We start from the raw sequence: 19,631 nt of genomic DNA on the forward strand, positions 1-19,631 counted from the left end.
ACTGTCATAAGTGGAGGACTACCTGTACTGCAACATGGCTTGCTTGTATATAATGCTTCATTGGTCCACACCTCCACTTACGAAGATCAGATAATTATAAAAAAGACATAGCAAACGTTATTAGAAGATTTCTGCTGAAGACTCCAGACCTATAACTACTTTAAAATTAATAGCGGTAGTATTGTTATGGACATATTGCAGGAAACTATTTTATGTCACCTGAGATGTTTTGGCTATTGCATTTTAAGTCTCCCCAGTGACTTAAAACAGGGGTGAAATGCTACCAGTTCGCTCCGGTTCAGGCAAACCGGTAGTGATAAAAACTACCGGTTTGGCCGAACCGGTAGTAAAAAAAAAAGCTACCGGTTCAGTTGAATCCAAGAAGATCCTGCACTGGGAATCCAGTTCCTTCTGGTGACTGTTTCCTGTGGAGATGGGGGGGAGGCGGGGAGAGCTCCTTTCCCAGTTCCAGCCCTGCCTTGCACATTTGGGACCTCCACTGACCAGTCGATGACCAGAGGAACTAGATTTCTCTTCTGCCTCATTTTTCAATAACTGAGCCGATGCCGTTATGCTCCTGATCCAGTGTGCAGTCGTACCTGTTAGGTAACTGCTGCAGAATCGTCTTACCTCAGCTGGCCTAGAAATCTTGTTATTGAAGAAGCAGTAACTCTTGCTAGATAAATATTAACTTGGTGAAGCCTTTGCATTCTCGATTCGCAGGGTACAGGCTGTTCTGTGACTACGCTCTCTCCTGTTAGACCTTTCAAATGAAGCCAGCCTGCAGGAGAAAAATCCGTAGCAATCGTGTGCTTGAAATGTTCAGAGCTTAGGATAGGGAAACGATGCTTGTCCACACAGCTGCACTTTCCATCTTGAAGCTTGGATGAGAAGAAAAACGTTTTTTCCAGGAAACGTCCATCTGCCTGTCACCTTGGGGACAACCTTGACCTGGATGGCTGAGAATCTCCAAAGACAAGGGAATTTAATGCAGAGTTTTCCCATGCTATGAACCAGTTATGAAATGAGCCATCCAAGACTCAGGGGCAGAAACTACAAACCTTCCGAAGAAACCTCAAATCCAGGACATTTCACAGAGTGGACAGAAAAACCAGCAAGCAACCAGCCAGATTGAGAAACGGACAGTGTATTACAACAAAAAGGAAACTCCCATCTCCTATCAGAACTAAATGTTTTGTTATTGTAGAAAGTCATCTTCATCATTTTAACTACAGTTGCTGGTTAATGACAACCAAGTATCTTATCTATCCCAGCCAAGAGTCCCTGTTATGACATCACGCCACTGAGTTCCTGGAGAAAGAATCATTAATTAAAAATGCTTTAGAGCCTGATTTCTCAACCTTGGCAACTTTAAGCTGTATGGACTTCAAAACAATGCTGACTGGGAAATTCTAGGAGTTGAAGTCCATACAGCTAAAAGTTGCCAAGGTTGAGAAATATTGGCCTAGAACAACCTTTGACTCTTAGTCTGGGAAAGAAGAAAGAAATCAGATGCCTGGGAACACAAAATCTTGAAGGAAGCTTTTACAATCCTACAAGTCCCTTGGACTGCAAGGCGATCAAACCGGTCAGTCCTAGAGGAGATCAACCCTGACTGCACTTTAGAAGGTCAGATCCTGAAGAGGAAACTCAAAGACTCTGGCCACCTAATGAGAAGGAAGGACTCCCTGGAGAAGAGCCTAATGCTGGGAAAGATTGAGGGCAAAAGAAGAAGGGAAGGACAGCGAACGAGGTGGCTGGATGGAGTCACTGAAGCAGTCGGTGTGAGCTTAAATGGACTCCAGAGGATGGTAGAGGACAGGAAGGCCTGGAGGAATGTTGTCCATGGGGTCACGGTGGATTGGACATGACTTTGCAACCAACAACAACAAAGCAGAAATGTCATGTTCCTCTCCTTCTACCAAATTTACAAAGATGTCCAATAGTAGGCCTGCAGGGGAAAAAATGTTAGGACTAAACAAAATGAAAGTGCTTGTACCGGACATAACATCAGACGCAAGAAGAGTCAGCAAACAACCAAACAGAAGCAAAGAAACAGGAAATGTATGTGAAGGACCTCTTCCCTTTTCTAGTAGGAAGATGTCCAAACTGCAGGTTCCGTTATGCCTTATTTGACAGAACATGGCACGGAAGAAAGCACCAGAGCTCTCTTTATTTCACGTTTTAGACATTTCTTTTGCAGAACTTCCTGAAGAGTAGAGAAGAACTGAAGTGAAGGAAGATTACAGCTCCAGAGCTCAAGATACGAAGGGCTGCCACAAAGAAGAAAGGGTCAGATTATTCTACAGAGCACCAGAGGGCAGGACAAGAAACAATGGTTGGAAACGAATCAAAGAGATAAGCAACCCGGAATTAAGGAGAAACTTCCTAATAGTGAGGACAATTAACCTGTGGAACAGCTTGCCTCCAGAAATTGTGTGGCTCGGTGGCTAAGACGCTGAGCTTGTCGATTGAAAGGTCGACAGCTCAGCGGTTCGAATCCCTAGTGCCGCGTAATGGGGTGAGCTCCCGTTACTTGTCCCAGCTTCTGCCAACCTAGCAGTTCGAAAGCAGGTAAAAAATGCAAGTAGAAAAATAGGGACCACCTTTGGTGGGAAGGGAACAGCGTTCCGTGCACCTTTGGTGTTTAGTCATGCCGGCCACACGACCACGGAGACGTCTCCGGACAGCGCTGGTTCTTCCGCTTTGAAACAGAGATGAGCACCGCCCCCTAGAGGCGGGAACAACTAGCACATATGTGTAAGGGAAACCTTTACCTTTACCTTTTACATGATTTTTGGAGCACCCATGGATGTTTTCAAGAAGAGTCTAGACATCTAAAATGGTATATAAATTATCCTGCTTGAGCAAGGGGCTGGACTAGAGGACCTCCAAGGTCCCTTCCAGCTCTATTCTGTTCTAAATCCAATCTTTGATCAAGCAGGAAAGTGACCGAGAAGGAGTCCTCCTCCTCCCTCCCTCCCTCCCTCCCTGAATTTACAACCTAAGCAAAAAGTCTGCATCTGGCCTTGGGAAACGACGGAAGCCAGCCCCACTGGACACCAGAAGGAATGTGAGAAAAATCCAGCTCCAGCTGCCACTTCTAAAAACAGAAGGCAACTGTTGCCTGGTGTTGGCCGCTTCATCGTGTTGCAAAGGAACAAAAAAGAAAGAAGAGGAGCCAAGCTATTTTAGTTGTCTTGGAGTCTCCCTGCTGCCTCTCCAGCCCACGGCGATTTCTTCGGGCTACTTGAATTGTTTTGAGCGCCAGTTCATTCGGTGGGACAAGAATTACAAACGGGTAGAATTGGGGCTTAGGCAGGGTTCCCGAGAGGCTGATTCCAAAGATGAGAGGGAGGGGGGGTCAGCCTATTCTCCGAAGCACCTGAAGGCAAGACAAGAAACAATGGATGGAAAACTAATCAAGGAGAGAAGCAATCCGGAACCTAAGGAGGAGTTTCCTGAACTCCTCTGGAAGTTATGGATGCTCCATCGCTGGAGGTTTTTAAGAAGAGATTGGACAGCCATTTGTCTGAATTAGTATAGGGCAGTGATGGCTTAACCCAGTGTTGGCTAACCTTTTTGCCTTCGTGTGCCAAAAGTAGGGAGGAATGGGTCGCCCACATCCATAATTCAATGTGCCCCAGGCCATTTCCGGCCTCCGGGGTTTGTGGAGAAGGCCGTTTTCGCCCTCCCCAGGTTCCTAGAAAGCCTCTGGAGCCTGGAGAGCGCGAAAAATGGGCCTAAGTCGGCAAACGGGCCGCTTCCGGCCTCTGTGGTGGGAGGGAAGGCCGTTTTCGCCCTCCCCAGGCTCCTAAAAAGCCTCTGGAGCCTGGGTAGGGCGAAAAACGGGCCTTCCTCCCCCCCACGGAGGCCCTCTGGAGGCCGGAAGCGGTTTATTTCCCGACTTCAGGTGGGCCCAGAAGGTCTGAAAACCATTCAGCCAACACGTGCATGCGCTCTGCAGCTGAGCTAGGTCAATGCTCGCGTGCCCACCAATATGGCTCCGCGTGCCAGCTGTGGCACGCGTGCCATAGGTTCGCCATCACGGGCTTCACCTTTTTCTCTTTGTGTGCTGAATGTGTGCGTGTGCTGGCAGCCATAATGCAATGCACCCCCCGCGCATTTGCGCATGACCCCACCTGCCCCGCCTGCATGTGCACACGACCCCCCCACTCCTTCTGTCCCCCGCACATGCGTGCATGACCACCCCCACAGCACGTTTTGGGCCTAGGCGGCCTCCCTGCAGCCTCCTGGGAACAAAAATGGGCCATCGGGGGGGGCTGCACCCCCCCGCCCACACACACACACTCCCCCACATGCATATGCAACCCTCGTGTATGCACATGCATCTCTTGCATGCGCCCCGCCCCCACTGCACATCCCGAAAATCAGCTGGCTGGCGGGAGGTGCGCGCGCATGAGTGGTGGAGCTAAGCTGGCCGACAGCTCGCGTGCCTACAGAAAGGGCTCCGCCTGCCACCTGTGGCACACGTGCCATAGGTTCGCCATTACAGATATCGGGTTTCCTGCTTGAGCAGGAGGTTGGATTAGAAGACCTCAAAAGTCCCTTCTAACTCTGTTATTCTCCTTCCTCATCTCATTTCTACGTCAAATCTTTTTTTTTTTCCTTTTTTTTTTACTCGTGTCTGAGAACAAGGATTCCTCACCTCAATTCTTCATGAGCTGCATTGAGAAGGTTGGGTGGATGAGCAAAGCAAAATCAAGAAGGAGCAACTTGAAAGAGGACTTGGAGGGGAGAGGAAACTACCCTGATTTTCTCTGTGCTTTCATCAGCATAATGCTACCAATACCTGGAGAATCTCCTCTGTAGAGTTGATAAGTTAAGACAGAGGGAAAACAATGCAGCCTGGAGTCCGTGTGTTGCCTTTACTTGGCCTCCACAATTTCCCCAAAAGAGAACAGAACCAAACATTTGTACATATTTCAGGGGGCTGCCAGGTTTAGGGGCCAAATGGGTTCCGTAAGAATAAGAATAATTTTATTTCTATACCGCCCTTCTCCCGAAGGACTCAGGGCGGTGTACAGCCTATTAAAAGCACAAGACAAACATCAATTAAAATAATTTAAAATTATTAAATAATTCGGCTCAATTTAAAACCCCAGAAATTTAAAACACCCAATTTAAAATTATTATGTTGATAGCCCGGCCTGGCGGAACAACAGGGTCTTGAGCGCACAGCGAAATACCCGGAGGTCGGAGATCTTACGCACTTCCGGGGGCAGTTCATTCCACAGGGCTGGGGCTCCCACAGAGAAGGCCCTCCCCCTGGGTGTCGCCAGCCGACATAACTTGCCAATATTTAGCCCAACTTCTTAAAATGCTCACTTCCCTATTCAGAATGATCCCCCCCTTCCCCCCATGAAGTAGAACTACACAAAGCCTTGGTAATCCCCAAAAGAATAGGAATTATCCATCGGAGTTCTCCAACTCTTTGACTGTCACATCTCTTTAGTTCAGAAAAGCTACCTGGAAGACTGCTGAAATCCTAATTGAGCTGAAACCAAACTAAGCCTCTTTAATCTCAGCAGGGTTGATGATACTTGATGACCTTTTAGAGTTTCGCTCGCTTTTATCTCCATTCTTTTTTCTTTTTCTTTTCCTAATGTGAATAAGTCCCATAAAGTCACCAGGAGTCAAGTCTGACTTGAAGGAATCTAAAAATTTACTTTAGCTTTTTTTTTTTTTCAAATCCACCAGAGAGCCACTTAACATCTAGAACTTTAAAAGAAGATAATGTTGTCTTCCAAGAATAAAGGGAGTGAGAGATTTTTCTGCTTTTCTTTTTTGCGATATTATTCCCTTAGGGAAGCCTTCAAATGTTAGGTTGACCTTTCAACAAGCCTAATCAAGATCATTCCGTTATGATGGCCGCCATGACTACCTTGGCATTTCTCATCTTCAACATATTTCTGGAAAGAGCTCAGCTGGTCTGACAGGATCTTCTTCATTAGGTTTCTTCTTACGCTTCTCTGAGTATGGCTAATAAATGAATTGCCCGAAGCAATATCTGGAATATGCCACGTGTGTCAATCGCCTGGTAATCTGTTGTCATGGGAACTAACTGGCTAGCCAATTATTTCTCCCAAATGAGCTATTTTGGGAGAAAGCTGAATAAAAGAAAGATGGCTCTGAGAATTCGAGGCAGATTTTAGAATGATGTAAGGGCTACTCATCTGATTTGCCCATTGTTATCATTTAACCTGTGACTTATTGAGTTAAGTCGGTACTGGGGTTCACACAACTTAAATTATAAGTCCTGTATAACAAATCCCACTTAGCATGTTGCATGAATCCATCCATTACTACCCTGTTTTCCCCAAAATAAGACCTCCCCTGATAGTAAACCCAATCGGGCTTTTGAGTGCACGGCAATAAAGCCAAGCACATTTCAGTGTTCAAAAAAATATAAGAGAGGGTCTTATTTTCGGGGAAACACAGTAGTTAGCTCAAACTGTGAATCTTGCAATCTTGCAATGTCTATACCATGATTTATAGATTAATGTATTGGGTAAAACTAGCCACATGTCCTGGCATTTTTTTTTTTTCCCTGTACAATCTTGTTCCATTCTCTAAGATTGCCAAGGCAAGTCCCTGCAGTTTTGTTGGCAAGGATTTTCAGAAGTGGCTTGCTATGAGCCGTGGTGGTGCAGTGGTTAGAGTGCAGTACTGCAGGCTATTTCTGCTGACTGCTGGCTGACTGCAATTTGGTAGTTCAAATCTCACCAGGCTCAAGGTTGACTCATCCTCTCATCCTTCCGAGGTGGGTAAAATGAGGGTTCAGATTATTGGGGGACAATACGCTGACTCTGTAAGCGTAGCCTAAGAGCCTTGGTACTACAGTGGTTTAAAGCACCCTGTTATTAACACAGCTGCCTGCAATTTACTGCTGGTTCGAATCTCTCCAAGGCTCAAGGTTGACTCAGCCTTCCATCCTTTCTAAGGTAGGTTAAATGAGGACCCAGTTTGTGGGGGCAATAAGCTGACTTTGTATAAATATACAAAAGTATGAAGGCTATTGCTTAACGCACTGTAAGCCGCCCTGAGTCTCCGGAGAAAGGCGGCATATAAATCAAATTAAAAAAAAAAAAAAAAAAAAAAACCTCTGTAAAACCGCTTAGAGAGGGCTGTAAAAGCACTGTGAAGCGGTATACAAGTTTAAGTGCTATTGCTATTTTCTAGGATTGAGAGAAAGAGGCTGGCCCAAGATTATCCAGCTAGTTTTGTGCTAATTCAGAACTAGAACTCCCAGTCTCCCAGACTGTAGCCTGATGCCTTATTAACCACTGCACCAAACTCAAAGGTCCTTTTTCAAGAGGCAACTGAACTTCCTTGTTTTTCGTTGAAGACGTTTTGCTTCTCATCTGAGAAGCTGCCTTCAGCTCTGACTGGAGAAGAGCTGAAGAAGCTTCTCAGATGAGAAGCAAAACGTCTTCAAAGGAAAAAAAAAACAGTAAGTCCAGTTGTCTCTTGAAAAAGCACCTTTGGGACAACCATGACCTGGATGACTGAGATTCTCCATAGACTGCACCAAACTGGCTCTCTTAGCAAAATATCTGAACCTAACTACCTGTTTCCCCCAAAATAAGTCCTAGAATGATGCTCATAATATAAGCCCTACCGCCAACATAAGCCCCAGTTAAGATTGTCAGACAGATGGCGCATTTAGTACGGTATTTCCCCCAAATAAGACCTAACCAGAAAATAAACCCTAATGCATCTTTTGGACCGAAAATTAATATAAGTCCCAGTCTTATTTTTGGGGAAACACGGTATTGGGAGGTGAATTTGGTCTCAGCAAAAGAGCTTATGGGGTATCATAAGCTAGAAGATTAGAGGCAAAGTCAGCAGACACTTCCTACACTGCCCCTATGCTGATCCTGAGGATCTATAACAAATATTTACATTGAGGTAAGCACCGTGGTTTCTCTAACCTCTTTCTAAAAGGGAGTCCAACCCCAATGAGCATGGAAGCCATGAGATTCTCAGTTATCAGAACTGTTAGATTTTGCCAAAAGCAGAAGTTTTTCCTCTTTTAGTTCCTTCTTCTAGAAACGCTGGGTCAATGAAAGACGATGTCATCTTATCTAAATGATTCTTATCGGTTACAAGACAAGATACTTGTCTTCTCATCCTGCATTGCTAAACCAGTTGTATGTTGTAACCATATCACCCTACTTCACATTAGGATTTCTACTAGTATTAAGCCTTTACTGAGATATGGGGAACCTGATTAGCAAATTGGATAAAAAGGTAAAAGTAAAGGTACCCCTCGCACATATGTGCTAGTCGTTCCCAACTCTAGGGGGCGGTGCTCATCTCCGTTTCAAAGCCGAAGAGCCAGCACTGTCCGAAGACGTCTCCGTGGTCATGTGGCCGGCATGACTCAACGCCAAAGGCGCACGGAACGCTGTTCCCTTCCCACCAAAGGTGGTCCCTATTTTTCTACTTGCATTTTTTACGTGCTTTCGAACTGCTAGGTTGACAGAAGCTGGGACAAGTCACGGGAGCTCACCGCGTTACCCGGCACAAGGGATTCGAACCGCTAACTGCCGACCTTTCGGCCGACAAGCTCAGCGTCTTAGCCACTGAGCCACCGCATCCCTTTTAGCAAATTGGATAGAACACGACAAAAAAAACCCCATTATACTATACTATACTATAAATAAATAAATAACTTTGTCATTGTACGTGTATACACAGTATACCCATACAACTTAACACCCAAAGACCAAGTCCAACACACATAACAATCCCCAAATACACTCCCACCCACCACAATTCTCCACCCCTAAACCACCCAAACATCCACACAACAGATACTATACTATACTATACTACACTGAAATCCAAATTGATTTACTATCAGTTCTGTGGGCGTGGCTTGGTGGGCGTGGCAGAGGAAGGATACTACTTAATCTCCATTTCCCACCCCATTCCAGGGGAAGGATATTACAAAATCCTCATTCCCACCTCACTCTGGGGCCAACTAGAGGTGGTATTTGCCGGTTCTCCAAACTGCTCAAAATTTCCACTACCAGTTCTCCAGAACCTGGCAGAAACTGCTGGATTTCACCCTGATGCTATGCCATGCCATGCCATGCTATGGGCTAGATTGGAAAGTTGAAGATATATCTGAGGGAAAGGGTAGATTCTGTCCTGTTAATTCACTCAGAGTTGAGCTTTAACCCAGAGAGTATTTTCTGTTCCTTGAAGAAAGCAGAGACAGATGAGGTCTTGGAAAGAACAGGAACGTCATTGCCCGAGCCAAAATATCTTCCCAGATTGTTCCAAGGCAGCTGCAAAATATTCCACTGGCTGAGTCTTATTTTAAAAGCAGTTATAGCGAAGATAAAAAGAAAAGGTCAGTTTATCCAGCTGCAGGCACGTTTCTTTAAACAATTATTTGAAATTTGCTTTTTCAGCGAATAACAGAAAAGATATCTGTGTCTTGGGCAGGCAGCCTTCTATCCTTTTCAAGACCGTTGGGCCTTCTCAAGTAACAATCAGGAAGGAAGCAATAAGATTAAAAACTGACAGCAATCTCAGGCAGACGGCCCACAAAGAATGACTGAACAAGCCATGGGGGTTACTCAAGAAATCCTCACCTGGAAACAGATTTGCTTAAAAGCATACAGGTAGTCCTTGATTTTCAGTAACTGTTCAAAGTTACAATGTCACCAAAAAAAGTGATTTATGATCATTGCAGAATCCCCACCATGGTCATGTGATCAAAATTTTGGAGGCTTGTCAACAGACTCATTTTTATGACGATTGCCAGGGTGTCCCAGGGTCATGAGAAATCTGTTTTGCAACTTTCTGGCCAGCGAAGTCAACGTGGGACTTAAGATTCGCTTTACAACTGTGTCGCTAACAGAACTGCAGCGGTTCGTTTAACAACGGTGGCAAGAAAGGTTGCAAAATGGGACAAAAACTCACTTAACCCCTGGCTCGCTTCGCCACAGAAATGTTGGGATTCCATTGTGGTCGTAGGTTGAGAACTACCTGTACTGAATTTTTTTCAATCCTTCCAAGGGATGTCCACATCCATTTGTCCTTTGTTCCACGTTCGTATTACTTTTCCACGTTCTCCCACGGTTGGTTTCTTTCCACGTTCTCCATCCCACCCACCCCTGAATAAAGAACCAACCTGCCCAAAACCACATTGATTGGGAATTTAAAAAACTCTAGTTTCAATCCATATGTAAGCAGCAGGCTGGAGAAGTAGGACGTGTGATCTCAGAAAGAAAAGTTTCCGTTGTCACCAGATAGGAACACATTGGTGTTAGTCCTCTCTAAATTAAACCAGCTGGAGAGAGAAAAGCTTGCAAGATGCGAGCTACAGATGAATCTCCTGTTGAAGGAAAGGAGACTTGAAGAGTACAGTCGTAAAGACATTGACTCAGTCTTTCTCGTATTTGTCCACTTAGACAAATACACTATGCTGGCTGGAGAATTCTGGGAGTTGAAGTCCACAAGTCTTAAACCTGCCAAGTTTGAAGGCTTCTGACTTAGAGGGCCATCTCCATATCTTGAACTTTGTCACACAGCCAGGGGTGAAATCCAACAGGTTCTGGAGAACCGGTAGTGGAAATTTTGAGCAGTTTGGAGAACCGGCTAATACCACCTCTAGCTGGCCCCAGAGTGGGGTGGGAATGGGAATTTTGCAGTATCTTTCCCCTGGAGTGGGGTGGGAATGGAGATTTTGCAGTATCCTTCCCCCAGGAGTGGGGAGGGAATGGGGATTTTGCAGTATCCTTCCCGTGCCACACACCCCCAAGCCATACTACACCCTCCAAGCCACGCCCACAGAACCGATAGTAAAATAAAATTGGATTTCACCACTGCAAAACAGCGACTAAAGAAAAAAGGACAACTCACTTTAATTTCCTAGGCACAGAAGAAGCCAAGCAGCACAGTAATTCTTAAACGAACAAAACTTGGAAAGAGAAAAGGGAGCGGGCTCTGCCACCCCCTTCTCCCTGTTTGAATTTGCAGCTCTCCAATGTTACTTGACCACAACTCTCAATTTAGACAGAGGAGAAAGGTGGCGGATGATGCCATTGAGAATCTCTACCCATAAGGGCTACATTTGCACATCTGTGGATCTCTTTCCTTTTGCAATCTAGATGCTTTGTTGGGCCCAAGGCAGGTCTTTTCAACCCGCTTCCTCCAAGATCTTAGAACTTTCATAACTGCTTCATTCTAGATCTCCACTTTGGCAGCTTGAAGACGTGTGGAGCCTGGATAGCTCTGCAGACAAGGCACTGTAATTTAACACCAGCTGTCTGCAATTAAAGTAAGTTCGAATCTTGCCAGGTTCAAGGTTGACTCAGCCTTCCATCCTTTCTAAGGTAGGTAAAATGAGGACCCAGTTTGTTGGGGCAATAAGCTGACTTTGTATAAATATACAAAAGTATGAAGGCTATTGCTTAACGCATTGTAAGCCACCCTGAGTCTCCGGAGAAGGGCGGCATATAAATCAAATAAAAAAAAAAAATCCCTAGAATTCCCAAGCTGGCATCGCTGGCTAAGGAATTCTGGGAGTTAAAGTTCCCACGTCTTCCAAGTTGCCAACGGTGAAAAACACTGTTCTAGATTAACGAGAAACAAAGGAGCAGTGTTGCTTTTACTCATTGGCAAACTGCTTTACCTAGATTCCTCCAGCATGCTCCATCCGGCGACAGGAAAAAAAAAAGAAAACATGAAAGACCAAAAGAGCCAGCTTTGGCATCAAAATCACAGCGAGAACGTACAAAGCTGGGAAGCCAAGCAGCGGGGATGCCAAAGGTCTTTCATCTGAAAATTACACCCTGCCAATCTCCTCGTACCGTGAAACCCACGCTTAAAATTACATCCTTCACAGAACACGTTGCAAGTGGGTAAGCAGCGAGCCAGTCACAGCCAACTGACAGCCAGGCAGAGGTTTCGGGTACCGATAGAAGAGAATATTTGCAGCTTAGGGATGAACTGTGGGGTTGTTCTGCCCCAGCTCCGGATTCCCAAGGATTGTGACACACCAACGGTCCTTATCAAAGTTATAACATACCAAGAATAAACAAAGTCCGGCAAAAGTTGGCAACCAGCCCAGAAAACAAGATGCGATAAGACACTCACTCTCCACAATGCTCTGTAATAATTACACGTTGTTTCCAGCAAGAAATTACTAACTGCGTGTGACTTAAATAGGCTAAGGGAGTGGCCAATTATCCTCAAACCTTACTTTCGAGGAGACCGCCTCCTCCTGAGTAGCCACTCCTGCCTTCTGGCAGCCCTGCGTGCTTGAGCATTGGAGAGGCTCCTCCACTTCACTCTCTCCACTTGAAGGAGCCTCTGGAGGTTCTGAAGGCCCTGGCTGAGTCTCTGCCTCTGGCACCACATCCTCTTCAGCCTCCTCACTGTCCGACACGAGCGCCGGCTGCGCAGGCTGCTGGCACGACCCCACACCAGCCTCCTCATCGTCGGGATCAGCCACGATCCATGCAGGCCGCTGGTGGGCCACAACAGGGGTCCTTGGTGATCTCCGAGTCCCCCCTGAGGACCCCGGAAGCTTCAAGGATGTAGACATTTCACCGGGTGCTTGCAGAGGTTGGCCATTCAGCCACGAAACGGGGGAAACGAAGAACAGCTCAGAATAACCACAGCACAGGGATTGCACACTGTAGGTCGGGACCCCCCCCCAAAAGGCCACAAAGCAACTTAAAAGGCAGAAAAATTACACTAAAAAAAAATTGATCAGCCTCGCACACGCAGTGAAAAATCTCTCACAATTTCTGCTAGCTTGGTTTAGCCGTGCAGACTGCCCTGAGCCATTAAAAAGGTAAAAGTTCCCCTCGTACATATGTGCTAGTCGTTCCCAACTCTAGGGGGCGGTGCTCATCTCCGTTTCAAAGCCGAAGAGCCAGCGCTGTCCGGGGTCATGTGGCCGGCATGACTCAACGCCAAAGGCGCACGGAACGCTGTTACCTTCGCACCAAAGATGGTCCCTATTTTTCTACTCGCATTTTTTACCTGCTTGCGAACTGCTAGGTTGGCAGAAGCTGGGACAAGTAACGGGAGCTCACTCTGTTACGCGGCACTAGGGATTCGAACTGCTGAACTGCCGACCTTTCAATCGACAAGTTCGGCATTTTAGCCACTGAGCCACTGCGTCACCCTCCAATGCCCTGAGCCATTACAGGACTGCAAATAAGCACCCCCTTTAATTATTAAAAGGAGCCGATGTATTTCTCGCCCAACTTTAATCTAAAAACAAATCTTTGATTTTATGCACAGGAGGTCTTGTAAAGTCATCGATCACCTCCGCATGACAAAGTTAGAGGATCACATCTGCTTCCCGCAACAGACAGCAAGATCACTGGCTGGTGGGTATCCATCCATCCAAACATTTAACCTTATGGAAGTTGTATCTCGACAGCACTGATGACGTTACCTAGTTTGGTAATGAAATAGCTGCAAGAAAACAACCCAGCTCAGAGATCATCAAGGACCCCTCATTTCAACCCCCGAGCTGCAAATATTCTCCATGATGGGCTCCATAATTTTCTTCCTTAGAGTGGATTGACCTTTATCATTGAGAGCAGTGGTGGGTTCCTCCCGGTTCCGCCGAACCGGTAGGGATGACGATATGATGTCACCGAACCAGTTCTTTTTGTTCGGGAGCTGGGCCCCCTGCCCCCCCGCGTTATTCTTACCTTTTATTTGGCCCCACCCCCAATCTATTGCTGCCTCCCAAGTCCCAGCTGATCGGCTAGAAGGAAAAAAACTGTTTAAATTCTTGCCGCAGGGATTCAAAGGGCCGCCCTACAGCTGATCAGTGTTAAAAGGCAGTGTGGTGGTAGACTGGTGCCTCCAAAAATGAATGAGTAGACCAGTGCCTCCAAAAACAAATGGGTAGACCGGGGCCTCCAAAAACGAATGAGTAGACCGGGGTCTCAAAAAACGAATGAGTAGACCGGGGTCTCGAAAAACGAATGAGTAGACCAGTGCCTCCAAAAACAAATGGGTAGACCGTGGTCTCCAAAAAACGAATGAGTAGACCAGTGCCTCCAAAAACAAATGGGTAGACCGGGGCCTCCAAAAACGAATGAGTAGACCGGGGCCTCCAAAAACAAATGAGTAGACCGGTACAGCTCTGCAAGCAGTTAAAAGCCTGGTAGACCACTACCTCTGCTAAATCCTAAAGAATTGTCACATGACCATCAAGCCACGCCCACAAAATAAGCCACGCCCACAGAACCAGTCGTAAAAAATTTTAGAACCCATCCCTGGTTGAGAGGTGTTCTTTGTGGCTTGGTGTTACATGGGGACCGTGGACCTCCCTTTGTTTATTGTGTTGTGAAAACCCAGCCAATTGCAGTTTATTCAGCAATCGTGATTCAGCAGGATGTGTGAGGCCAGCCACAAACTCAAAACCAGCCACTCCGTCTCAATCTCTTTCTGCCTCCCATCATCACATCGCTAAAATCACAGGCACCTGTCTTCTCCCTTTTTTTCATGAAACACATCCTGTAGAAACACCAATTTGGAGCGATCCGTTTCTAAAATCCATGCTCCAAACATGGGATTCAGCTCCCCAGGGACTCACAATGCAATAAAACAGAGAGTTCCTGAACATACACAGAGCACCGTCCACAGGAATGTCTTCCCCACATTGCACATCATTTGGCTGTCACCACAAATTTACTACAAAAACAAAGAAGTGAATGTGCTGAAATGAGCAAATTGGCATTTGAAATTAGAGAACAAGAAGATAAACAATATTATAAGATATGGGATTTATTTTATCAATGGCAAGATAATAAAACATGGAAATGAAATAGGGATGAGACCATTATAACATAAGAACTGTAGAAATATACAAAATATAATACAAAGTTGTACGACTATTGTTGATCCAGGATGAAGAAATTAATGCTATAATGTAAATATTTGAAAATAATTCTTATAAAAAGAGGGGAAAGCCATAGTTAATTAAATGATTAATGAGGATTATATTACAAAGATATTTATTAGACTGTTAATATGAGAAATTAGATAATTAGTAAGTAATGAATATGGTGAGGAAGCACAAAAGATTTGTAACCGACCGACACACTGTTTGCAATTGTATGGATGATGGATTTATGTTTTATGTTTTGTTTTAAAAATAAAAAAAATCTTTCAAAAAACAAACAAACAAAGAAGTGACTTTGTTATATGCTTTCGCCTCCTCGGAGAGAATAACATTTTCCAACTCCAAATTTGAACACAGGGTAAAAGAGGAGAAAAGACCTGTTGAGTTGACATCACACACTGGACTAGAAAAAGTAGAATTGGGTGATATCTGATTCACTGTTGTGGGAAATCCACATCCTCCCAGCATGTTGTGAAAAGCACCCCAGGCACTGAATTTCTGAAAAATGTTTTTTTTTTTTTACATTAATAAGGAAAATAAATACCTAACGATACTACAGATAGTACTTAACTTACAACAGTTCATTTAGTGGCCATTTGAAGTTACAACAGCACCTGTATGCTAGCTAGACTCTAGATTAGCTTTATTATGAGCATTTGAGGGAGTAAATAAGACTGGCTGCATTAAAAAAAAATGAACATATTTTTGTTAGCGGCTGCTACGCAGCTGATGATTCGTCATGGAAGATGGAATAATGAAACTGATGAGAAACAGAAAATAGCCTCATAGAGCTGAAGATGATTTTCCAACAGTTCAATACCATTTTATTGATGTATCTATGAAAGTATCAAACTATATTTTCCTAACAGACGTAATGATCCTTCCTGGGAAAATTCCCTCAAAGTCCCAGCTCACAAAGAAAGTTCTACAGATCCCAAATAATAACCATCTTCATTCCATTGGTGACACAGATCCCTTCTTTTTCAAACCTAAAAGAGCAGCCCCCAAAGCAAGATTGAAGGCCATTCCGGCTCCGAGGGGAATCCATCAGACCCTAAAACCAGCCCCCCCCCCAACCAGGCTTGCAAACCACGACTTATGGCTTCTTCAGTGCGCTGTCTCAACCCCGTCACACTTGCACCTTAATCCCTCAATCCTGGCGCCGGTGCTGCAGAAGAGATCAGGAAGCCTTGCTTTTAGAGCCCCCCTACCTTGTCCTCCCCCACCCCAACTCTTTCCAACTCTCGATCGCCTTGCGCTCTTTGGGTCAGACGGGCGGCTACGCAAATTTGATAAAGGGATGAATAATAAACATAATAAAACCAGGAGGAGGAGGAGGAGGAGAAGGAGAAAAGGGAAAAGGAGAGGAGGAGGAGGGGAGGAGGGGAGGAGGAGGGGAGAAGGAGGAAATGGAGAAGAAGGAGGAGAGAAGGAAAAGAGGGAGGAGAGGACAAGGAGAGAAGGAGGAAACAGAGGAGTAGAGGAGAAGGAAGAGGGGGAGAAGGAGAGAAGGAAGAAACGGAGAAGGAGAAGAAAGAGGGGGAGCAGAGGAGGAGGAGGAGGAGGAGGAGAGAAGAAAGAGGGAGAGGAGAGGGGGAGGAGAGGAGAAGGAGGAAACAGAGGAGGAGGAGGGGAGAAGGAAGAGGGGGAGGAGAGGAGAGGGAGGAAACAGAGGAGGAGGAGGAGGAGAGGAGAAGGAGGAGAGAAGGAGTAAACGGAGAAGGAGAAGGAAGAGGGGGAGCAGAGGAGGAGAAGGAGGAGAGAAGGAAGAGGGGGAGGAGAGGAGAGGGAGGAAACAGAGGAGGAGAAGGAGAAGGAGAAGAGGAGGAGGGGGAGGAGGAGAGGAGAAGGAGGAGGGGAGGAGGAGGAGAGAAGGAGTAAACGGAGAAGGAGAAAGAAGAGGGGGAGCAGAGAAGGAGAAGGAGAAGAAGGAGAGAAGGAAGAGGGGGAGAGGAGAAGAAGGAGAAGAGGAGGAAGAGTGGAAGGAGAGGAGAAGAAGGAGAAGAGGAGGAGGAGAAGGAAAGAAGGAGGAAACGGAGAAGGAGAAGGAAGAGGAGGAGCAGAGGAGGAGGAGAAGAAGAAGGAGGAGGAGAGAAAGAAGAGTGGGAGGAGAGGAGACGATGGAGAAGAGGAGGAGGAGAAGGAAAGAAGGAGGAAACAGAGGAGAAGAAGGAGGAAGAGGGAGAGCAGAGGAGGAGAAGGAGAAGAAGGAGGAGAGAAGGAAGAGTGGAAGGAGAGAAGAAGGAGAAGAGGAGGAGGAGGAGAGAAAGAGTAAACTGAGGAGAAGGAGAAGGAAGAGGGGGAGCAGAGGAGGAGGAGAAGGAGAAGAAGGAGGAGAGAAGGAAGAGTGGGAGGAGAGGAGACGATGGAGAAGAGGAGAAGGAAAGAAGGAGGAAACGGAGAAGAAGAAAGAGAAGAAGAAGAAGAGGAAAAAAAAAAAAGGAGAGAAAACCCAAGGACGGCCGCCTCCCAGGACGAGCAAGCGAGCGCCCTCCGCATGGCTGGGGCTCCGGCGCGCACCACCCGCAGCCAGCGTGGCCCAGGAAACTGGGGGCTGCAAGCCAGACCCCGCCGAGGGGCGCCTCCTCCTCCTGCTCCAGGGTCCCCGTAGCCTCCTCGGGGGGTGGGGGGAAGCCAGGGAGCCCCGCGCCCGCCAGCGCCCCCGGCCCAGCTTCCAGGCAGGCCGGCCGGGACCCCCACTTACATGGCTGCCAAGGGTCTCCGAGAGCCGCGCGGTCAGTCCCGAGGCCGAGGCCGCTGCATTCACCGCCCGACGGGCCAGCCAGCCAGCCACCCACCCAGCGATCCAGCCGGGGAGGAGCCGGAGCCGGAGGAAGCGTCGGGAGAGCCAGCGAGCGAGCCAGCGAGCGGACGGGCGGGAGGGAGGCGGGGTGGAGCTTCCCCCCGGGCGGGGTTTTCTGGGCACTAAGCGGGGCGGGGAAGGGAGGTGGAGGAGGGGGGGGGGAATGTCCTGCGTGGCGCCTGCTTGGGAAAAAGGGGTCCCGAGAGTGGCCTACGGCTCCAGCCGACCAGGCAGGCCGTGGGCGCCGTGTGACTTCCACCACCAACACACTTCTTTCCCAGAATAGAATAGAATAGAATAGAATAGAATAGAATAGAATAGAATAGAATAGAATAGAATAGAATAGAATGTAGAAATAGGATAGGATAGGAAAGGAATAGAGGGTAGACATGGAATAGAATAGAATAGAATAGAATAGAATAGAATAGAATAGAATAGAATAGAATAGAATAGAATGTAGAGATAGGATAGGATAGGATAGGAAAGGAAAGGAATAGAGGGTAGACATGGAATAGAATAGAATAGAATAGAATAGAATAGAATAGAATAGAATAGAATAGAATAGAATAGAATGTAGAAATAGGATAGGATAGGAAAGGAATAGAGGGTAGACATGGAATAGAATAGAATAGAATAGAATAGAATAGAATAGAATAGAATAGAATAGAATAGAATAGAATGTAGAGATAGGATAGGATAGGATAGGAAAGGAAAGGAATAGAGGGTAGACATGGAATAGAATAGAATAGAATAGAATAGAATAGAATAGAATAGAATAGAATAGAATGTAGAAATAGGATAGGATAGGAAAGGAATAGAGGGTAGACATGGAATAGAATAGAATAGAATAGAATAGAATAGAATAGAATAGAATAGAATAGAATAGAATAGAATAGAAATGGGGTAGGGTAGGGTAGGGTAGGATCGGATCGGATCGGATCGGAAAGGAAAGGAATGGAATGGAATGGAATAGAGCATAGAAATGGAATAGAATAGAATAGAATAGTTAGAATAGAATAGAATAGAATAGAATAGAATAGAATAGAATAGGAGGTTAGGAATAGAATAGAATAGAATAGAATAGAATAGAATAGAATAGAATAGAATAGAATAGAATAGAATAGAATGAAGAAATGGAAGAGAAGAGAATTTTTTTTAAAAATAAATTTTATTAAAGAATAGAATAGAATTTTTTATTGGCCAAGTGTGATTGAACACACAAGAATTTTTTTTTTTTGATATAATAGCTGCAAGCTAGCAAAATGAGAAGACTTGATTAAAAACTTGCTTATTCAACCACGATACAGGTTTGGTTGTTGATTAAACGATCAGTGGGACGATTTGAACTTGTGCTTGTGCTTCCATCACTGGAGGTTTTTCAGAAGAGATCAGACAAGCCATTTTGTCCTGAATGGTATAGGGGAGGTATAGGGTCTCCTGCTCGAACAGGGGGTTGGACTAGAAGATCTCCAAGATCCCTTCCAACCCTGTTATTCGGTATATCTCCCAACACTCAACGGCTGTTGGGTGGCTCACAACAAGTCACAGGAATTGCAATCAATTTGGCTCCGATTGGCCATCCTTCCACGTCTTCATTTCTACTGAAGGTGGTGGAAAGAAAATTGCCACTCTAGGTCTGTAGAGATTGTCAGTCATCCAGATTGTGGTTGTACCAAAGGTGCTTTTTCAAGAGGCAACTAGACTTTCTTCTTTTTTCATTGAAGTTGTTTCGCTTCTCATCCTAGAAGCTTCTTCAGCTCTGACTGCTATCCTGTCTACTATCTACTATCAGAGCTGAAGAAGCTTCTTGGATGAGAAGCGAAACGTCTCCAAAAGGAAAAACAAGATAAATCCAGTTGCCTCCTGAAAAATGCCACTCTAGGTTTACAGCTACAGTATCCTCAAACTGCT

The 19,631-nt window shown here is 45.8% G+C and overlaps 1 protein-coding gene across 1 annotated transcript in view; it reads right to left on the reverse strand.

Moving 5' to 3' along the window:
* Window positions 1-17,687, reverse strand: part of RIPOR1 (RHO family interacting cell polarization regulator 1) — a 106,550-nt gene extending 88,863 nt beyond the window's left edge. The window contains exon 1 of the mRNA XM_070953236.1: window positions 17,622-17,687. The gene's annotated coding sequence lies outside the window, so the exon portion shown is untranslated. The remainder of the gene's footprint in view (window positions 1-17,621) is intronic.
* Window positions 17,688-19,631: the final 1,944 nt, after the last annotated feature.

This window comes from Pituophis catenifer, unplaced genomic scaffold (assembly GCF_029215685.1).
Source record: "Pituophis catenifer annectens isolate HBS135680 unplaced genomic scaffold, rPitCat1.0.hap2 SCAF_13, whole genome shotgun sequence".
Lineage (NCBI taxonomy): Eukaryota > Metazoa > Chordata > Lepidosauria > Squamata > Colubridae > Pituophis > Pituophis catenifer.